Consider the following 4,995-nt stretch of genomic DNA (forward strand, 5'->3'; position numbering starts at 1 on the left):
GGAGCAAAGACATGTTGTGGGAATAAAAAAATTTTGGGATATCGTGTGGTTTGTTGTTGGCAAGGAGATCTAGTGTCATAACCCAACCTAACAGGACCTACGAACTTAGCAGGTTCTATCGTCTAGATTTGTGACAGGCTAACCCAAGATCTAAGTTTTGGGGGCTTTTTAATGTTCTTCAAGTAAATCATACAGAACACTGAGTTTCTAGTCAACTTCAATAAACAGAATAAAATAAGATTGTCCACAAAATTTTTTCTTTTCATTTATCATCAATATATATATATATATACTCAAACAGATCAGATCTTTAACTCAACTCAACGAGCTCTTAACACAACCCAATAGGTTAACCCATCGATCTTAATATCTAAACATTTATTCATTATATAATTAATTAAGGGTTCAAAGAAATTAATTATACAAATCATAATATAAATGCACTACCAAAAATCAGCCCCTATAGCATCATTTCTTTGCAGCGGTTTCACAATCGCTACCAAAACCTATCATTTGCACCAAATTTAACATACAATTACAGCGGTTTTAACCAGTGCAACTTGTACCGGTTTAAACCGCCAGCAAAGCCCACCCGTGACTTTAAGATAACATAATCCCTAATTCCCCTCTTCTCTCTATGCTCGCGCGATCAGGAGCGAACATCCAAGCTGCGACACAACTCTTCTCCTCTCGTGAATCTCGACCGGCCGGCCCTTCGACCCTCATCGTGAGTCTCTTCATATTCTTCTCTTTTTCTTCTAATTCTTTTTCTTCATATTCTTCCCCCTTTTCTTCTCATTCTTCAACTTGCATTATTTAGGGTTTAGAGTAATCCCTAAAATTAGAAATGAAGGCATTACTACTATAACAACAAGAAGACATAAGTCATTATACACAGGATAATGACTTACATAAAGAGGCATAGAATCTTGCACCCTACTTCAAATGATGACAATGAAGACGTTGGCTGTCTTCATCCAGGCGACCTGCACAGAGAGAAAACACAAACAAACGAGAGAAACCTTTTGCTACTTAGAGCTCACCTGCTCTTTCATGTTCATTCGCAAATATAATATTAAGAGAAGAATACAATAGAGGGTCCAGATCAACTGGCAGACCATCAACGGCTAAGACCAATGCTGTACACAAGTTTGTTAAAACATGAGAAGTGGAGCAGGGAATGCAGGCGGTAGTGCTAATACCCCCTGTCAAGATGACGATGTTGTAAAAATTGTCAGCTTGGATCGCAGAGATTGAAACCTCTTGTAGGACAGAGATTTTGCAAATATATATGTTGGTTGATCGGTAGTAGAAATGTGATGGACAGAGGCATGTTGAGCCTGTATACAATCACGAATGAAATGATAGTAAACTTCAATATGCTTGGTGTGAGCGTGGAATACTGGGTTGTTAGCCAATGCCAGCGCCGACACATTATCACAATAGATCGGAGTTGGAGAAGACGATGAGATATTAAAGTCAGCAAGTAATCGTCTAAGCCATAGAACATCAACCGCCGCGTCGGCGAGAGCACGGTATTCCGCCTCTGTTGAGGACGGGGCAACAGTAGGCTGCCTCTTAGCACACCAAGACAGTAAATTTGTACTAAGAAATACACAGAAGCCAGAAATTGATCGCCTATCCATAGGATTAGAGGCCCAATCCAAATCAGCAAATGCTTGAAGCTGAAGGTCGGAGGCTGAAATTGGTAGAACATACTCAATTGTGCCACTTAGGTACTGAAGGACTCACTTGAGATATTGGTAATGTATTTGATATGGTTTGTGCATATGTTGGCAGAGGTAATTAACAGCAAATGCAACATCTAGCCGCGTAAGTGTGATGTACTGAAGTGAGCCAATGAGTTGTTTATACAGATAAGCTTGAGGAAAGACAAGCGAAGTATCATCCATAGATTGCAGTTTGATAAGCAATGGGCTTAATGCTGGCTTACAGTGAAGCATGCCGTCTTTGTTAAACACGTATGCAATATACCTGGATTGGCATAGATGTAGAGCTGATTGGTGATGTGAAATTTGTATGCCAAGGAAATGTTGAACAGGGCCAAGATTGCGCATGCGAAAGCAGGAATGAAGCCAAGAAAGCAGTGTTTCAATGACAGCGGGGTTATCTCCAGTAAGTAACACATCATCTACATAGACCACCAAATACATGTGATCATTTCCATGAGTAAATGTCAATAGATATGGGTCATTCTTGCTTGGTGTAAAACCATGATTCAGGAGGACGTTTGAGAAGGTTGCAAACCAACGCCTCGGAGATTGTTTAAGACCATAAATGGTTTTGTGTAGTTGACAAACATAAGTGGGATGTTGTGGATCTATGAAGCCCTGTGGCTGTTTCATGTACACAGCTTCATCTAATTTGCTATTTAGAAATGCATTGGATACGCCTAGATGGTAGGTCGGCCATCCACGGGTTTTGGCAAGAGCAAGCAATAAGCAGATGGTGGGGAATTTAGCCATGGGGTTAAATGTATCAGTATAATCAACACCAAATTATTGTTTAAATCATTGCGCAACTAGCCGAGCCTTATGCCGAGAGATGGAGCCATATGGATTTAATTTGGTTTTAAACAACCATTTACATCCAAGTACATTTTGATTTGGTTTGTGCTCAACAAGTGTCCAAGTGCCTTGTTGAAGTAGGGCCTTGAATTCAGTGGACATGGCCTGTCGCCAGGGTAAATGCTTGCTTGCTTCCGTGAAGGAGGTTGGAGAGGGAGGTACTGAAACAGTGAATAGATTGAAAATTTATTTCGGCTTTAAGTGGCCCATTTTTTGACGAGTTAACATGGGTGACGAGAGGGAACATGCTCAATTAGAGGATGTGGTAAGGCAGAGGTGGAAGTAGCAGAGGGAGATGTTGAATTTGATATGATTTGAGGAGGCTGATTGTCTTGAGAAGAAGGATGAATTGTGGAGGTTGCAGGGGTTGGCACTAGAAGTAACGGATGGTTAGACGTAGGCACCGAAGGTGTGCCACTCGGAATGGGATTTGAATTATCAGTGAGGGAGGTAAGTGTTTTGAAGGGGAAGTGTTGTTCAAAGAAAGTGACGTGTCTAGATAAATAGATACGACAGGTGTCAAGATGAAGACACTTGTAACCTTTGGAATGAGAATCATAACCCATAAAGACGCACGAAAGGGAGCGAGGTTGGAGTTTATGATGTTGGGTGGTGGGGATCCAAGGATAGCAGAGACAGCCTAGTACCCGAAGATGATTGTATGTAGGAGGAGTGTTGTACAATAACTGATAAGGAGATAGTTGACGAAGATGTCAAGATGGTAAGCGATTGATAAGGTATGTGGCTATAAGGAGAGTTTTTACCCAATATTTGGGCAGAATATGAGCAAAGAAGAGGAGCGCTTGAGTGGTTTCCAGGAGGTGCCTGTGCTTGCGTTCAGCTACACCATTTTGCTGTGGTGTGTGAGGGCAAGAGAGACGATGAAAGATACCAACCGAACGTAAGTGAGATTGAAATTGGTTACTTAAATATTCACCACCACGATCCGATTGTAAAATTTTAATGGGCAATTGGAATTGTCGTTCAACCAAATATTTGAATTGAAGAAAGATAGAAAACACTTCAGATTTATATTTAAGTGGGTAAACCCATGTATAACGGGTATAATCATCAACAAAGATAACATAATATTTGTAATTTTGAACAGACAAAATATTTGTCGGGGATGGTCCCCATACATCCGTGTGTATGATTTCTAAACACTTTGTAGTTCTAGGTACATTGGTAGAAAAAGAAATTCTATGATTCTTTGACCGAGCACAAGCATCACAGTGAGCTGAACTGGAGGTGGAGGGAAAAACAGTCAGCAGAAGTTTTTGCGTAGAAGGTGAGGGATGCCCGAGACGTTGGTGCCAGGACGAAGATTTATTTGTAATTGAAAGGAAGCTTGCAGGAATGGAACGCTCTGACCGATCTCGAGAAGTTGGTATGGATTTAATTGGGTAGAGTCCTTGATGAGAGGATCCCTGAAGTAGCGTCTGATGACTCTTGGAATCCTTAATGATAAAATCATTAGAGTTAAAGATAATGTAGCATGGATTGTCATGAGTTAAGCGGTTCATAGAGAGGAGGTTGTGAGTAATCTGATGAACATGTAAGATAAGAGGAAGATCAAGCTTACTAGATGGTGTAGGTAGAATACCCTGTCCCGAATGCGTGATCGGCAAACGATGTCCACTGCCAACTTGCACTTGAGAGAGTCCGAAGTAAGGTTGAGCTGACTGTAGTTGTGTTATATCAGATGTTAAATGATTAGAGGATCCCGTGTCCAGAAACCAGTCAGCATTGGACGGATCATCCTGAGCAATAAAGGCTTGCTGCTGCTGTGGTTGATAAGCAAAATTCCCTCTATGCCAACAGGTGGCTGCAGAATGTCCCGGTTTAAGACAAATTTGGCATTCAATATGTGGGGAGGAGCGACGTCCACCTCCACGACCTGACGGGTTGGAGCTGCGACCTCCACGAGAGGAAGATCTCCCTCTACCACGACCACGAACTCGTCCTCGAACAGCATTGAAGGCAAATGAGGAATCAGCAGTATTATTTGAGACTGTAAGCTCAGTTAACTGTTCTGAAATAACATTAATTTCTTTGCTACATAGTAGAGAATAAAGTTCATCCAGATCAACTGGTTCAGCTCTGGTACGGATAGCCGTCTTGAAGCCATTGTAAGTAGAAGGCAAGCCGTTAAGCGTGTATAATATGATGTCCTCTGAATCTACAGTGCTTCTCGCTGCTTGAATGGCATCAACCTTTTATTTTATCTCTATCAAATACTGTATCATTTTGTGATCCTTCATCTTGATCTGATGTAACTCGTTTTTGATTTGCAGCACGCGAGACTTGTTCGTCGACTGAAGTCGTCTGTCCAATGTGGACCATATTTCATGGCAGGTCTCTAGGTTGAGCACATACGGTAAGATAGATGCTGAAATTGTGGAGAAAA

The sequence above is a fragment of the Dendrobium catenatum genome, unplaced genomic scaffold (genome assembly GCF_001605985.2).
Source record: "Dendrobium catenatum unplaced genomic scaffold, ASM160598v2 fragScaff_scaffold_1509, whole genome shotgun sequence".
Taxonomy (NCBI): domain Eukaryota; kingdom Viridiplantae; phylum Streptophyta; class Magnoliopsida; order Asparagales; family Orchidaceae; genus Dendrobium; species Dendrobium catenatum.